General features: G+C 35.1%; 1 protein-coding gene across 6 annotated transcripts in view; it reads left to right on the top strand.

The window, feature by feature from the left end:
* Rho-5 (rhomboid-5) overlaps nucleotides 1-17566 on the top strand; it is a 290319-nt gene that overhangs the window by 227039 nt on the left and 45714 nt on the right. The gene's annotated exons all lie outside the window — the stretch shown is intronic.

The raw sequence follows: 17566 nt of genomic DNA, 5'->3' as shown, positions 1-17566 counted from the left end.
TATTTCTTCATATTTGTAAAACTGCCAATCGTCGTATTAATTACTATTAACGCGTTAAAAAATCAAAAATACAACTCGTTCGTTAAACTTCGCCCGTATTTCCATGAAAATCTGTCTCTTGATAAACTTTGTTCCTTAAATATCAAACGGAAAGCGAAACAAAAAGGAGATCGCGTTGATCGTAACAACGATTCTCTTTTTCTCGTTGCATATTCAACGAAAAATTTATATGAAAGCCTTTTGAATTTCATTTTATAATATTCCTACGATATTCCGTGGAATACAGAGGATATCCGCTAAATAAATGAAAAGTGAGCGGAACGACGTATAAGAAACTCGAACGAAGAGATGAAAGCGGGATAGCATTCGGTTCCACTCGTATTTTCTATTTCGAAGACATCAGCAATATTGTATCGTATCCGATACAAGCTCTAAGATATTATCCTTTGTTCTCTCTGCAACACTTATCGGGTATCCGATATTTTCGGGAAGCGAGCTTTATCGTCCAACATATTGAGCTTAACTGAGTTCCTGGTTGCTGGACACTTTGACAATGTTATCGCGTTTAATCTTCTATCTCCTTCCTCGGTGTTTGTCATTTTTCCATGACGAAGTTAAAACATCGATCGTCTGTAACGATCAAACGCTATATTCCTTGTTCCATCGATTAAGATTTTAAATGGCCATTCTTTACGATCGCTTCATGATTCGACGCGTTGACGATATTCTATAATATAATTTGCATAACATAATTTTATTTAAAGGCTAAGAAACTCGAAGTGCTTCGAAAATATTTCAATGTATTAGGTTGAGTAATAAGTTTGGGGGTTTTTAAGAGATTACGTTAAGCGTAAAATTTTCCTGATCTAGAATTATTTTATTTATCCTACTTCTTTATTTTACATCTTTCCAAGTTCAAACATTCAGACACGTGTATCTTTACGTCTTGTAAACAATGTAAAGGATATTTATAACGTTATTACTTAACTTACTTATTATGAACTTTATTATCAACTTATTACTCAATTGTATATTGTATCTGGAAAAATGTAAAAATGTTAGATAAGATATTTTTAACCAAGAAAGGTGAGTACATTAAATGTTTCACATAAAATCTGCTTACTCAAAAATTTCCTTATTCATCCTATTTCTTTATTTTTTATCTTTCATCAAAAAATTCAAGTACATGTACCTCTACATTTCATAAACAATTTAAACGATTGTTGTAACATTGTAAAGGGCGAATAAATTTATTACTAAGCTCTATATTGTATCTTGAAAAATGAAAAAATATCAAATAAGACATTTTTAACTCGTTAATGCTTTTCTATATATATATTATCAACAAAATTTGCCATAAATATAAAACTACTTAAACTTGCCATAACTACGAGGATATTCTTAGTATTTCGAATATGCTCACTGTTGAACAGCGTAAAACCATAGTGGACCTCATCTTAGTTTTTAAAATCCTCAACCAGTTCGTCAATCGTCCAGAAATTTTTGAACCTTTTAAATTATATGCTGCTATGATACCAAATTAGGAGGAAACTTCTTCGTATCGCTTTGTATCGAACTAGCTTAGGTAGCTTCGATTGCATCAAAATACTTTGCTCATTTGCAAACGGCATTAGCGAAATTGTCTACTTTTTTCGCGGATTCGTAATCTTTAATTTAAATCCATATATCCATATTAACTCTCGCGCAATTGTAAAAATCGCAATTTCCAATTAGTGCTCACACTTTTATACTTCAGTTCATGTGCTCGTGTAACCGATACCAAAGGGCAAATATCCATTTAATAAATAGATAAATAGAAATGTTTTTTTTATTTTAGTTATTTCTTTCTATAATTTGCCCTATTAGACTTTCGGTAAATTCTTGTAATTGTGAATTATTATGTGGATGACTATCCCCAGTAGGATGTCATTTTGCTTTAGCTCGCGAGAGATAAATTGTTCAACAAATCAGCAGGATACTTTTTAACCTTCGTTTGATCTGTACTTCGTACATTTACGTGGCTAGTTGATTAGCGTGTTGTGCAACTTTGTTCTTATCGTTTCATTACATTTCTCTTAGTTTGCGTAGATCTTCGTTCCTGATATAACACGGAGCATTGACAACTGTTCTAAGTATAATTAATTGCAGTGATTCAAGATTGTCGATGCGGCTCATTGGTGATGTTTTTAAGTATATTTTCTATACTGAGCTCTTTTACTTCTCTGCTTGTTAACCACTACATCTGCCTTCCTTTTGTCTTCATATAGTAAATAAACAAATAACGAATAAAAATGTTACTACCATACTCGTGAATCCTATGAAAGAACTCTTCAATCCTCTTATTCATACTACACATTTCTACAAATTCCACTCAAAAATACAGAACCTATTGAAGCTATGATATTTAACGATTCTAAAATACACAGAAACTTTCTCTGCCTTCCTTTTTTTTTCCTCCCAAAAAAAGAAGGAAGAAAAACGTTGGAACGCTTTCATAACGATGCAAACGGAGCAATCGATTAAACAGAATAGGGCGATTGGAGCCGTGGTTGGCTGAGCAGCGCAGGTCGAGCAACCAAACGAATTTTTCGAGACGTAGTCGCGTTTCGATGGTCGTTTACCTATCGTTTCCTCGTTATCACCGACGCGATTGATAGCACGGCTGCCTGCGGCGAACCTTAACACGGTCGTCCAGAAGCCGCAAATAATAATTACGATCGCGTGTGAACCGGTTATTAGCACGAGTACCGGAAACTGCTTCCGTTACTAATGATTATGTTCGTTATTCAAGTACCACCCACTAACGGTGCCACTTAATCAGCACCACTTTGCGAACCCGTTTAACCCGCCGCGGTTAAATCGCCACGGGAAACCGTGTAAAATACCGAACGAAAGGCACGTCGGCTAAAACAAGCATTGCTTTTAGCCAAACGACCGATTTACGCTTGCTGTGCAAATTATTCGACACAATATTCGCTGAAAATGTTAGGGTGCAAAAGGAATTGTGATATAAATTGAATTTTGGTATTTTGTTAACGAATGATTTTATTTTGGGAAAGTTTATTTTGAAATGAAAGATTATTTTTTAAATATTTTAATAATCTACTAAAATAATTAAATATATTGTGATATACTAATATGCTGACATACCAGTATAGTATTATATTAATATGCTATTATGCACATAATATATTGAACATCTTGATCGTTTTGAAATCCTTGATTGTCGTTCAATTCGTGTTCGTTTTGAAAGTCTTGATCGTCTTGAAGTCCTTGATCGTCTTGAAATCCTTGATTGTCTTGAAATTCTTGATCATCTCGAAACATTCGATGTCTATTCTTTACTATGTTATATATTGCGCGGCGGCACGGCCATATGTATTCTGTAAGTGTCTAAATACTTTCGTGTCCCATTGTATAAAATTCTTCCGATTAACTGCAAGCGCGAGACGTAGTATTTCACGGTGGCGAAAGATAGTCGAAATTCGTGTCTACGTGTACAGGCATTAAAATAATACGGGGAATATCTGCAGTAATAGCCGCATTGCGTACAACGTTACTGCAATCGCATGATGTAAATGCGCCGTTACACCGAACAAGTGAAGGGGAAAAAACGTCTCACACGCGTTAAATCCATTGTAATTGTACTGGACTTTTAATATCGCCATTAATGCTGGGAACGTTGTCAAGAGACGTGAGCGACGTCAAGCATAGAACTTTGAAAGAACCGACTTTTCGAATAATACATGATTCGCGCGAAAGAATCGTTCGTTGCAATAAGTCAAGGGAAAATGAATGGATGATAATTGTACATGTTTCGTGTTACATGAGAATTGGAAGTTTCTTTCAAGAATGTATTACGAAGAAACCTATTTTTGAAAACGTTTAATTTCTAGAAAAATATCGATTTCTTTGTACAGTTTACACTTTGATGATTTACCCTATTGGTTTTTATTAATAAAAGCGAAGGTTGAATGAATATCTTGTCCCTGGTGCAATTGAATCACTCGATTGATTAAAACGACTCCAGGATGTTCAACGCGTTAATTACCACGGTGGTAATCGATAACTCACGTTACTGAGGCTTTTGCAAATTATTAACAAAATACGATATATTTCGTGGACTAAAAAATTGTTAACAATGTGACTGACTTAGATAAGATAAGATTATTTATTGATTATCTTTACATCTCCTGATTAAATATTAGTGACTGCAATTACATTATTCTATAAATATATAAATATTTAAATAGTATTTATACACTTAATTTCGTACAGTTACCTTAGTTGGTGCTGTTAATTAGTAAATAATTAATCACTAAAATAATACAGTTTTGTATACTTCCCTTAGGAATCTCTAAGAAATAGGTATATTTTCCTTAGAAAACTTGGAGCTTTTTTAAATTGTATTCTATTAGTTAGAAGCGATTGCATATTGGTGGATATTTTTAACTTTCATCCTGTATCTTCAAATTTAGTATAGTAGAAAAGTAGATGCTCGATGGCGTTATTGGTGTCATAATATTCATAGGATTCAGCAGTCTGTTTTTTGATAAAGTACGAATGTATAATGTTGGAGTAGCCTACCCCGAGTCTGGTTATTTGTATCTGTTATTTTCTTATCAATGTCATAACCGGTCTTTCTTCGTGCATGTTTCCTCTTGATTTATGTATGAAGGTGTTGTGGTTGGCAAAAGTTATTCCATTCTTCTCCTACAATTGTTCTTGTTAGATGTTTGTCTTTTAAGTCTTTATTACTAGTTACTTGTTCTAGTGCAGTGTTGCTTTCCTTTAGGTACTTTTCAACTTCTACGTGAAATAGCCTGGCTGCATGTTGGATCAGATGGCCAGAAGAAAATGCGCAAATACAATATAATATTTTGCAAAAATTGAATGTTACGTAATTTAGTACGCATTTAAATCTTTTACGACATCATTTGAAACGTAAGTGCATTGGTAGAAAATACGTTTAGTGATCTTTAATAATAAATATGCTGTAAATTCATGGATAGCAACAGAAAATAATGAAATTTTAGATTTCTAAATACGTAGAAAATGTCTCCCTCACGACTAGGTGGTTTTGAGTGGGACATTATACTTCGTGAAAAAAAGCCATTAATAAAAATGATTCAGCATAGGAATGTCTACGACATTGGCGTAAATATAAGTACGTGTATAGGAAATCTACAAAACATTTATGTAATAAAATAGTTTTCTGTAGTTGCATCTAAGACTTATTACGTTGTCTCATTCAAGACTATAACTGAGAATATTGTAAAATAACATCAAAATAAAGAAAATAATCAACCAAGCCTATCTGTTAAATATTCTCGCTTCAGTCGAATATAGGCAACCTTAATATTATACTTCAACGTGTAGTACATAACTGTATCACGACATAGAAAATCAAAGAAAATTTTCCTTTTACATCTGAAAAGCATCAATCAATGATTAGCACCCTGTTGCGAATGAGACTGCAGTAAAGTTACACAAAATGACTAGGCACTAATGTTGCCATAAACAGGAAAACACCTCGCACGTATAATGCGTTTAGAATTTTGCTAATATGATTTATCCTATTCAAAACTTGTCCTGTCATAGCACAACTCCCCTATGTATAATGTATGCTAGTTCTCAAGGCAAATTACTATATAGAATTCGCGAGTCAATATTTTAAACTTTTAACTGGAGAATTCACTTACCAGAAGTGAACGCATCTGCGCTCGCTCCCTGTGTGTAGTCTTTAAAGTTCCTTGACGAGTTAACTCGTCGTGCGCGCTGCAGAGTTAACTCGTCATCCTTGATCAAACGATGACAACGAATGAGGTTCGTTGGTTTATCGCCGGCTGGAAAAACGATACACTCGTTTTTAACTGCATGTTTTGTTCGGAAATATTTTATTCTTGTGGAGACCAAGAGTCGGGAACGATGGCCGCATAAAAATTCATTTTTACTTACCTTTAGCGCGGCGTTGATACGTAAAAATATATTTCCGCGGGCCGCGGGAAATCTCGTCTCTCAAACGGTTTCTCGTAATAAAAACAGATACGTGGCGTGTCTTCGTGAAAAAACGAGTCGCGAACGTCCTAGTTTGATATTCCTTTCTTTTTTTTTTTTTTTTTTCTAACGCACTTTCGTTGTGCATACGCGCGCGCCCTATAAAATTTTACAGATGGAATTAAGTGGAACGAAAAATCGGACAGCCTCGCGAGTTTTCGTTACTCGTACGTGAAACGATAAAAACCAGAATTCGGGGTTATGGTTGAATCATGTCGTATTTCGTTTCTCGTCACGTTTGGAAAGTTTAGTTGGTTTACTTTTTGAAAAATGTTCCATTCGAAACGAGACCAAGTATTCCGTATTTAACACGTTTTACGTTAACGACCTTATCCTTATCCGATTTTTATGCCGGGAAAAATATGATTGGTTATGATTTTTCACTTTTATATAGAAACTAAAAAGTCATAAGACCAGTGGAATAGCGTGGAGATAAAACACAATGGCGCTGCGATAAGTTAACAAGAATGGAATTTAAAAGTTATAGAAAGATACTTTCCCGGAGGACCATTAGGTATTTTCAATAATTTTTCCAGGTGTTTCTTCTCTTGTAAAACGATACAGTTTGTCGTAATGTCTTTCCTAAATATTATTCGTTCAATCACGTTGATAAAGATACAAATTTGCACAAATATCAGCAGTCTATCCATCACATCGTAACACCAAGTGATAAAAAAGGAATCAAAAAGCGTACGTGTATTGTTATTTACAATAAGAGTTGGAATATGTTGGAAATACAAGTTAGAATATGGAAATTAAAACAGCATTGTTTTAGGAAACAGTTATTGAATGTATTCCAGACATTTACGGTAATAAATATACATAAATGAAAGAAAGTCGATTACACATATTACTGTGAATATCTATCAACTATATATACTTTTACATATATTTCAATACATTTAACAACATACAAAAAATATTTCTCTTTTTATTTCTACATTGCCAAACTGTATACGAACACTTCTGTCTCTGTATATCGTTGCGCATCGAATTTCCAAGTGGAGTATCTTCACAAACAGGTTAGATCGTTTCGAGGTCAGAATTGGGTGGCTACAATGCGTTTCCAGCTTATTAGTCGTGGCAGCTTTTGCTAGCAGGTTGCAGCGTTTATCCGGCGTAATGTGACGGGCGAAAGTATGAGCATGAAATTTCTAATTAGGAAACGAAAGAACGAGAGAAGGAGAGAGAAAGAGAGAGAGAGAGAGAGAGAGAGAGAGAGAGGAGGAGGAGGAGCGGCTTCGAAACAGGTCGGGCCGAGTTCACCGAACCGGTTACAATAATTAGAAGGATTTTCGTAAGTGGTTGCGCGCGCGAGCGGACTCCAGATTTACCACTTACCGCATCGATAACGGGCCGAAGGGTGGTTTGAAGGGTCATCCGCTGAAAAATGCCGGTTTCACGAGCAAATGCTCGCTGAAAAAGTGAGGTAATAATGGCCAGTCTTACTCCGCACAGAGCTCTCCCTATCGTGACTAGATTCCCCCGCGAGCCTCGAATAATATTTCTCATTTTCGCTTTACCGTCACGGAACCGGGAAAAAACTGTAACCACATTATTCCACATCCCCGGGCTGTTGGCTATATATATGTCGGCTATATTAGGGCAGAGAGGGGGTAGATTGCAAAATTTCGGCGATTTCGATGATTTATCGTAAGCACTTTCGAGCTTGCCTTACGCAGAATGCAAATTTTATGGGTGCTTTTTGGGACGAGAGGCGGTTGTTTGTTTTAACGTCGACCATTTATGGAAAATACATGACAAATGGCGAAAGGAAGATACCATCGAGTTTGTAACTTTATTATTATTAGGGGAAGATAGACAAAAGTGGCACGCCATTGGTTCATTAATTCTTTTCAACCAAGTTGATCCTCTATTCTCTAGGGATTTTAATTTATAACGATTACTACCGTGGTGAGGTACATCGTAATACAATGCAAGAAATAATTTTCCAACGGACGATGATTCAAAGCGAAACCGAGCATAAAAGGCAATTTGCAAGACAAGAAAACAAAACAGTAGTTTTCAAATTACTTAGAGTATATCAAATTATGGGACAATTTGTGAGCTTATGTAATTTCTTTCTTCATTTTCTCGTGCCGTTAATAATTGCCGCGAATTGTTAACGCGATTATATATAATGAAATATAAGAGAAAAATGTTGAATGTTAAGTCAAATGTTTCTGATGAAATAATTTTCATTTACATTTCAATTTCAGTGTAGTCGTATTCGCTTATACGTATTCCAGATAAAAGTATAGTTAAATATAGTTCTTGCAATTTAACTCGGAAAATATCATCTATTGTTGACCCTTCGCGTGTTTCATCGTCAAGATTAAAATCCTCTGGTCGAAATTTGTGATAGCAATTTTCCACTCTGTGCTACTGCTTTGGGTTTGAAAACACAACAACAAATTTTCATCCACCTTTGTTGCAGATCTTTCCATCAGATACTCGCGGTAGTTCGTTACCAGCCATATTTGCTGACCAAATTCCTTTCTCAAATACTTTTTCAAGATTATACTATCTTATTGTAATTCATATCTCCGCGGTGGAACGCTGCATACATTTCTGGCTACGTAGGATTTATGGAAGTTTCTAAATAAACTCATGAATATGCAGGGTAAACTAGTGACAGGATTTTCCTATTAACCCGAGAATAAATAGATGAATCGTTTCTAGATTCATTAATAATATCTTCCAACGTGGAATATTTTATATTCTTTCAAGTAGAGAAAAAAATCGATGTTGTCAGTCTGTACATTATTATTATCTTTAAAGGGATTGCCAAATTACACAAACAGTTCGATTATTAATATTTTTAAGATCATTCATCTTTAAATCCACTTAGGTTTTCAAACAATTTGTAGTAATTTACAAGTTGAATTTAGTTTATTCTTAAACCCTTATAAATGTCCAAAAATTCTACTTTTACTGTAACATTACACATCCTAAATTATTCAAAAGAGAAAGAACCAAACTCCGTTATTTGTCAGAGTCCAAGATACTCTCTATCGTTCGAAAAAAAGTAGGGTTGAACGTCAATTACGACCGTTAACCCAATAAGAAATTTCTCAAAATAGGACAAAAGTCGCGAATCATTTCCAAGCATTCGAAGATGTGGTTTCAAAGATTACGCGAGTTGCCCTGCAAAGACACCCATCCCTGTGGAACCCGGTGCTAACTGGCATTCAAGAGCCGCGAGCTTTTCTTAATTGGCCTTAATGATCGCACCCTCGAAAATGGGAAACGCTTGGCGCGCAATTCCCCGAATGTTTCCCCACCCTTTTGCCTGTAACCCTCTGCTCGTTCCAGTTACAGTTCGGTTTTTTTCCACGGTTCCGACTGGCAGAAATTCTAAAGACACTTATTTCGTGAGCTTTGGGCCGCCTCTTCGTGTAACAATGACTGCACTTTGCGTCAAGGCCCGCGCGCCAACTTGACCCACATGTCGCATTTTTTTCTTCCTATTTATTTTTTAACCGGCAGCAAGCGCGCGCTCGCGCTCTCGATTGACACACGAACAGAGAAAGAACCCGGGAGTCGTTTGGCCATACACGCGAAAAAATTTCCACCAGCTTTTCATTCGACCCTGGAACACTAACGACTCGCACTAACGGTGCAAAGTCGCTTTGGGACGAGTTTTCCACGCTATACGCGGAATCGCGCGTTAAATCGCGACGAGAGATGGTTACGAGCCTATTTCTCATCCCCTTGTACCGCGATTCCATGGGACTCTTCAAGTAATTCAGACGACAGAATGATAAATGATGTTTTGAGTGATAACAGCGGTGATGTTTTGTATTGAGAATACTGGATTAAAGATGACACTTCCAGTTTATACATCTACTTTTCCAATTTACTAATTAATAATTAAAGTACAGATTTTTATGCATTTAAAGAGGGAATTCGAATGTACGAAATTGCACAGAATGCACAGAATACGAATGTAAAGTATCTAAAGTTTAGTACTTTTTGTAATATTTGATAGATAGAAGAATTTCCTACCGAGGTTCTGTTTTCTTAACTATGTTGTCAAAAACATGAATTTGTATAAAAATTCGCAGTTTACTAACTGTATTCGGAAATTGACAAGTTACAAGTTCCAGACTTCTTTCTTAATTTTTTAATTTTCATAATTATTGTTTTATGATATAATCAGGTAACGCGTGATGTATAAAATTAACTCGTAAAATTGGTCACATCTTATTAGAGTATTTATTGATATTAGTAGATAACCTGCGACTTGTAGAATTTTTCATGAGGGCCATAAAATAAATAAAATAAATTATTCTAGCAGGTAAAGTATTCAACCTATTTCTTTTCTATGATACTATTTCTGCACTTACAGAAATTGAAGCTTGGAATCTTCTTTTATTGGAAATAATTTATTGTTTAAAATAATTTGCTTGGATAACAGCAATTATGAATTGCTGCGGTTTGAAATGCTTAATCATTTATATTTCATGTAACAGAAAGTACTTCATTTTGCAGTTGTAAATTTTCATTCCATTGTTGTTTAAACTTTAAATAAGCGACTATAATAGTTTGATCAGCGACTGTGAATGTAGAGTGCTCAATTATAAATATCAGGAGTAAGATATACAAGTTTTATTTGATTAAAATTTTTGAAAAGTTGATAGAATATTTTCTGCTCGTTTCTGTTTAACTTCAACTGTAGATGGTGTAATTATACAAGGAAAAGTAGTAGAGGAACGAAGTTAATTCACGTTGTAAGTAATATGAAATATGTTTAAGCTACTGCAATTTAAACGGCATGATTATACGAGCTGAAATAATCATAAAAATGTAGACCTAAAAGGGAGCCAGTTTGCCAGTTTCTGAGAAACCAAGTTTTAAAAAGTTTTCTGTGTATTCGACGAAACATAACCTTTCCACTCTCATAGAAAAATTTTTTATGAAAATATAGACAGTTTAAAATCGATCCGAATACTTCTATTTTTCCCATATTTCTGATATTCTAAAGAGAAGTCAAACAATCTGATAAGTTTATTTTTGCTGATTTCCTGACTTTGATGTCAGTTAACGGCTTAAAAGAAACACTGTAATATGAGATAATTTTGAATTGAGAAGAAATTTGATAGGTTCGAAAATATAAGCCTTCTGAAAGCTCGTAACACGTTTATAATGTTTTGTAAGAAACGGATAATATTAATTTAATTGTTACGTTAGTTCAACTTCATTAGCTGATATCTATCTGTACAATTAATAGTCTTAACATTTTTTACATGTTCAATAAAATAGCAAAAACTTTCGTATTATGTTCTCTAACACTCTAATCATCATTCACACATTTACAGCTTTGCTTATAAATAATTTTCTCTCGCTGGACAAATTTCCATTAATCGCGCGATTTTTCATCTTTTTCATTATCGAAATAAGCATTCGATGATTATCCGGAATAACTTTTACTTAGTAGCACCGACTAATCTATAAATCACCCCCCCCTTAATAAATCCCCTCTTAACAAACAAGAAACTTAATAGCTACAGACGACGCAACTTTTGTTCTTTAATTCGTTCCCGTCACACGAATTAGTGAAAAATCTTAGCGCAACTAGCAGCAGACACAAGCTGGTCCACTGTCCGCCAAAAACCAGGACGGTGTAAGAAACACGGGCTGACACAAAACTCCGGCCAATAAAACACTGGCATCAAGAGCACCGGGCAAAAATACCAAAGTTGCCGCAGTTTTTCGCGCTAATTCGCGCTTCAACGCTTTTTGCTTAGGCGCGAACCTTCAAGAACTTTTATCGGGATAAGAACTTACGATCCTAGCTTGGGTAAGCTTCTCTAGAACCTAATGCTAGCTACGATATTTTGAATTAGAAGCGCAGATTGTCATTTGTCAGACTTCCTTATAACACGAGCACTAACAACAGCCACTTAATTGTAAGATACGCACCTAATTAAAGGATATAAAATATGCTTATAAAAAAGGTTATAAAATATCAAATTGAGTCTCTCAGAGGACGAACAGATTTACTTAGGATTTGACATCTTAAATGACAATTGATTTATTTTCATGAATTTATTTGTTGCAAAGAGATGATATAAAAAATTGGGAATTCCGGGGTGAATTTTAGGTGAATAATATTTGTAATTATCATTTTCTGCTACGTCTCAGTGTAATGGATTTAATCAGCATAGTTTCTGAGAAACTGAATTGTAAATCGTGGTCGAAAATTCAATTTTTTGGTAGATTTTAAAAGAATATAAAACTGCTTGGGATTTAAACACCCGATATATTTGTTTTAAACCTTCACCGTGTTCCTCTATTCAATTTTTAGAGACATGTTGAATAATTATGCAATTATATACTGTCCCGATACAATAGTACACAAATGGAACAAAACTGGTTACAATTTCTATCTTAGAATTCGGAATGGATTCTAAATTGATCGAAGTAACAGTAAGAATGACTTAAACTCGTTGCCACGTATTTAACTAATCGAATAACTAACTGTAGCAAAAATTGGATTTTCCTGATTTACCATGATACTGTACGTAACAGCATTTTCAATCACGTGGTCGAGCCACGACTATCCGTTTAAGTTTCAACATAAATACGTGGAGGTGTCGCGACGCACTCTGGAAGCGGCGTGTCTCGTTTCGTTACGGTGGTGGTACGAGCCGGAAATTAAATGCAGATACCTCGATGCTCATTTCCAGTTTCGCAGTTAACAGCTAGTTTATCAACCGGCCCCACTGCTCGCGACGAAACTATTTCAAACGTCGAATTGCTCGCGCGGTTCTGTCGATTATTATTGCCGGCGTGGCTGTGTAGAATCTATGGCTTGTTTTCAGGTTAATTCGAGGCATATGATTCTTTCATCGGTGATCGATCATGAGGAAGGTGATTGGATATTTGATATGAACCCATATTAATGAGAAGAAAATGATAAAATGAAAATTCCTCGAACATAGTCGAATGATTAAAATTCATCAAAAGTTCATTCATCATGAATTTCATTGTTCGCTTTTCCTTCATAATGGATATAATTTCAATCATTGCGGTATAGCGAATCTTCTTTTAAATCTCTGACGTTCCAAATCAAGTAGAAATATTTCTTATTCATAAATTCATCTATACATTCATAAATACTCACTCTTGGTTCGTTCGACAAATATTCGATCACCACTACAATAGTTTTCTCGGTATAATTTTGCAATGCACACGCCTGATCAAAAGAGTTCGTACGGTTACTATATTTACTGCTTAATTGGACAAAATTTACCTGCGTAATAAAAATACATTGTTAGGAAGAAATAAGTAGGTAAATATTTAACTGGATACTTTCTATAGTAAAAATACGCTACTAGTATAATAACATATTCTATAAAAAAAATTCTGTGCGACTTATAATTCTCACAACATCAAATAATCTGCACCAAAGCAAATAATCTACATCGAATCTATAGTTCTATTAAATATAGAGAATATCGTAAGATCTTTTGGAAAGAAATCTATAATTAATTTTACGTTCAATATATGCAATGATTCAAACTAACCGTCATATTGATCGCCTCTAATTAAACCTGAAATTTAGACCAAAATTATACTCCGATCTTAACCTCATCTCAGAAATCGTACACATTAATCTCAAAAACAGTGTTACGCCACGAGGCTCTGCAGAGATCGTATTTTCAATCGTCGCTCGCGGTCCTCCGGCGTCGCAGATACATCCTCTTATCTGCCCGACGAAAAATATACATTGTATCGACGAGCGCATACTTGTCACCAGGCAGCGAGTTCTGGAACCGTCGATTTCGGACCGTTATTTCCAACAAAGAAGTCGGCCTGCGTGATCATCGGCGCGAGCGGTGGCGTGATCCGAGCATATGGGGGATCGTCTCCCCGAAAGACAAAGAATCGGTCTAAGGAAGTCAGTCTCAATCGAACACTCTAACCGATCAGTCGCATTCGAAATCTGTAACCGATGAGTCTCATTCGACAATTGTAACCGCACAGTCGTATTTGAACAGTCTCATTATAGAATTCACACCGCATACATAAAAAATCGAGTCACATCTCTGTAAAACATTAACTGTACCTATCACGAAACAATTTGTGACGCTTCTATTATAATTTAATTTATTGTTAAAAATACATGCTATATTAACCTGTTAACGCAGTGTTAATTTCATTCAACCACCCCTGTTATCTTAATCGAAACAAGGGGAACGACTACTTCGCGGCGTCGATTATACGAATCGTAGCGAGAATTTACGCCTCTCGCTGACGCGTTTTCCTCGCGACCGCGTCTCTCCGCGAACGGTCGTAACAACCAGTGTGTAGTATCTTGAACAATCATCTGTCTGTCTGTAAATAAATAAATTTACCTTGAGTTAAGGTAAACTAAAATAAATAAACCCTGAATTTCCCAGCGAATGGAAATTTCGAGAGATTAGCATATTCAAATTCTCCAATAATTTGACTACGGTGCTGCGATGACCTTGTCAGAAATTGCACTCCGTGATTACACATATATATGCCGCTGGCAATCAGAGACGACTAATTATGTATGTTGCACGGAGCCAAAGTTCGTCGTTGTGCCTTTCCACGGTTAAATCGGATGCTTCTCATATATCCCTGTAATCGATCTTCCGTCTTCATGCCTACGTAATTAACACGGATAATTCCGTGTGTCAATAATGCATTGGTCGGTTTACTTATAATGAACGACTAATCGAGGCTAATATTATGTGGGGACATAATTAGGTGCACAGTACGAAACGGAACGTGTACGTTGCGTACAGATTATCGATATTGATACACCGATGTAGTGGCCTCGTGGTCTTGAGGCGAACTGCAAATATAATTTGACAATATAATAATAATAATATAATGATAATTTTAACAAATGTTTTGTATAGCTATCGTCAATGACTATATCGAAGAATATAAAAGAGCTCGATTATTTCAGAAATTTGTTCGGTGTTACAATTCATTCGCTGACCTACTCTGTCACTGAGGACAAAAATAAGCGGCTAGATAATGGAAATAGGTTTCAATAAAATTTCGGTAAATATGGCTCGTTTATAGAAACGTAAATAATAATTTCAATTATTTATTAAGTAATCTTTATGTATCATAAGGTATACCGAGTGTACGAAAAGATTGGGACAAAACTTATACACATGTTTATGACGTCAAGCAGGTAAAACAAGTTCGTATAAACTTATGTTCGAAGATGCTTGATCGAAGAGTTATAAGCGTTCAAAAATTTTCGGGAAAGTTGTTCTTGGTTTCTGAAAATATGATAGAAACAGGAGATTAGCTTTGGGAATATATCCAAAATTCATGGAAAAGTATTCATGCATTTACTATTATTTTTACAACGTCAGGAATATTCGAGAGGATTCGACAATCATTAATTCGACGAATGAAAATCTGCATTCTCGCAAAAGGCAGAAATTTTGAACATTTGTTATAACTGGCGAAACAGTTAATACAAATCTTTGGACGCTTGTATCTCTTCAATGAAACACTTTCGAACACAAATTTGTATGAACTACTTTGACTTCGTTATTCCACTTGACTTCCTTAACACATAACATAAGTATTGTCCCGATCTTATCGGCTACCTGTATAATAAATGAAAGATAAGTACGTAATACTAGTAATAATTCGATTAAATTTCATTCATACCTACTTGCACTATTTGTCCGTTTATTTTTTTATTAAACTGTATGTCTTGGACTCTGTCGAGTTGCAAATATACTCTGTTGTTTTAATTCATGGTACAAGTGCAGTCAGACAGATTGCATTGTTGAAAGTAGAATTAAAATGAAGAATAAGTTGAGAATTACGTTGAAATAACGAAGTATAACGAGAATAACAATTACGTTGGAGGTTTAATTTTTCAGAAGGTCACATTTGAAAATGTATAAAGTACGTGTACGTACTAAACACTATTTTTTCTATTTTTTTCAAAACGGGGTCTTAAGCGAAAAGTCCTTACTCTACATTTTCGACTTATTTTCGCGTGTGGAATAATCTGGTGTCCATTTTCTACTACTGTGTAGCCGGGATTAGACAAATTAAAAACGGAGGGGGAAATGCAAGGAACACTAAAAATTATAACATTCTCGCAATAAATTTTCAGTATACGAACATCCAACGCCAATATGTATGCAAATTCGAAAGGGAACTCCGTGGCTGCTGTTTTAATATAAAATTCCCCCAGAAAAAAGCTCGTACCGTGTGGAATAGCACACGCAGAGAGTTTCCACTATCATGGATTCACTGGATTTTTAAAACTTGAACAATCTATGTAAATATAATTGATACGAGCTGAAATTTCCAAGCTACTGCGAACGACTGTAAAATCTTTTTTCGTGATGATCATTCTTTTCAACGCGTTTTCGTGGTTCGTCGAACCTTCTATTTCAAACTCTGTGATGTTTCCAAATGTTAGAAAGGAACAACATCGCGAAGTACTTGTTAAGTCGCTTCGCAAACAACGAATTATTTGATTGTTCTATTCAATGTAAAATTGTAAAATTAAAAAAGAGGAAACCTACACCAACCTTTAACTTGTAAATTCGTTGATATCGTTAGCTGGAAAATTATTACAGAAAAGTGTTCCGATAATTTTATCAAATTTACAAGTGATACAAAGTGAGTTATGAATTTTTATCGCACGATCAACTTTTACAATTTTATCGTATGTTATAGTTATTAAACACATAATTGACAAGAAGGCAACGACGAGAAAAAAACGGGAGATGCCTAAATAAAAAAGAATTGTTAAGGAAATTGGCAATCAGGCTAACTACATCACGCGGAATAAAGTCGGTGTTTCTCTAGTTAAAAGTAATGCTGTATCGGTTTAATCCGCTTGGAAAGCATCGATCGAATGTTTTCGAGGTCGATGCACGACTCTCGAACGAAGAGAACCCGTGAAATATTGCCAAGGCAACGTTCCGTTGCTTTCTCATAAACCACAGCTCTTCTTTCCGATTAATGGACGATTAAATTAAAATCGAGAATTTATCGAAACCCGCACGGGTTACGTTTCGATAGGATAATTTATATTTCGCGTGTACAGAGAAAAGCCATGAAAATCGTGCGATTATTCTCTCTGTTGAAAGAACTGGTACGAGAGAAACAAAAATCCACACGTAGTTTCTCTTTGTTCCCTCGAATATTTTGCATTTTAATGCACGAAAATAGAGAAAGGAAATGATGGTTAGGGAAATAGGAAATATTTTGCTACGTTGGTATGGATTGGTCGCCGAATGAAAATATTCTCACTTATCCGATAATAATTTCCCTTGATTTTCCGTGCATTCGGTTTTGTAATTAATTACCACATGTCGTTATTAATTTATCGGCTATTTACTCGGAGTGTTAATGAATTTCGTCTAAAATTACATCCAGATAAAATCGTAATGGATCGTAGAATGGAGTAATTAACAAAAAGAACTTGCATCAAATTTGTAATATTCATACTAAATGAAATGTTTCATGAAATTTATCATTA

This window comes from Bombus fervidus, chromosome 12, assembly GCF_041682495.2.
Source record: "Bombus fervidus isolate BK054 chromosome 12, iyBomFerv1, whole genome shotgun sequence".
In the NCBI taxonomy this organism is placed as follows: domain Eukaryota; kingdom Metazoa; phylum Arthropoda; class Insecta; order Hymenoptera; family Apidae; genus Bombus; species Bombus fervidus.
The sequence above is the reverse complement of the archived record's forward strand: the minus strand, read 5'-3'. Positions and strand labels throughout refer to the sequence as shown.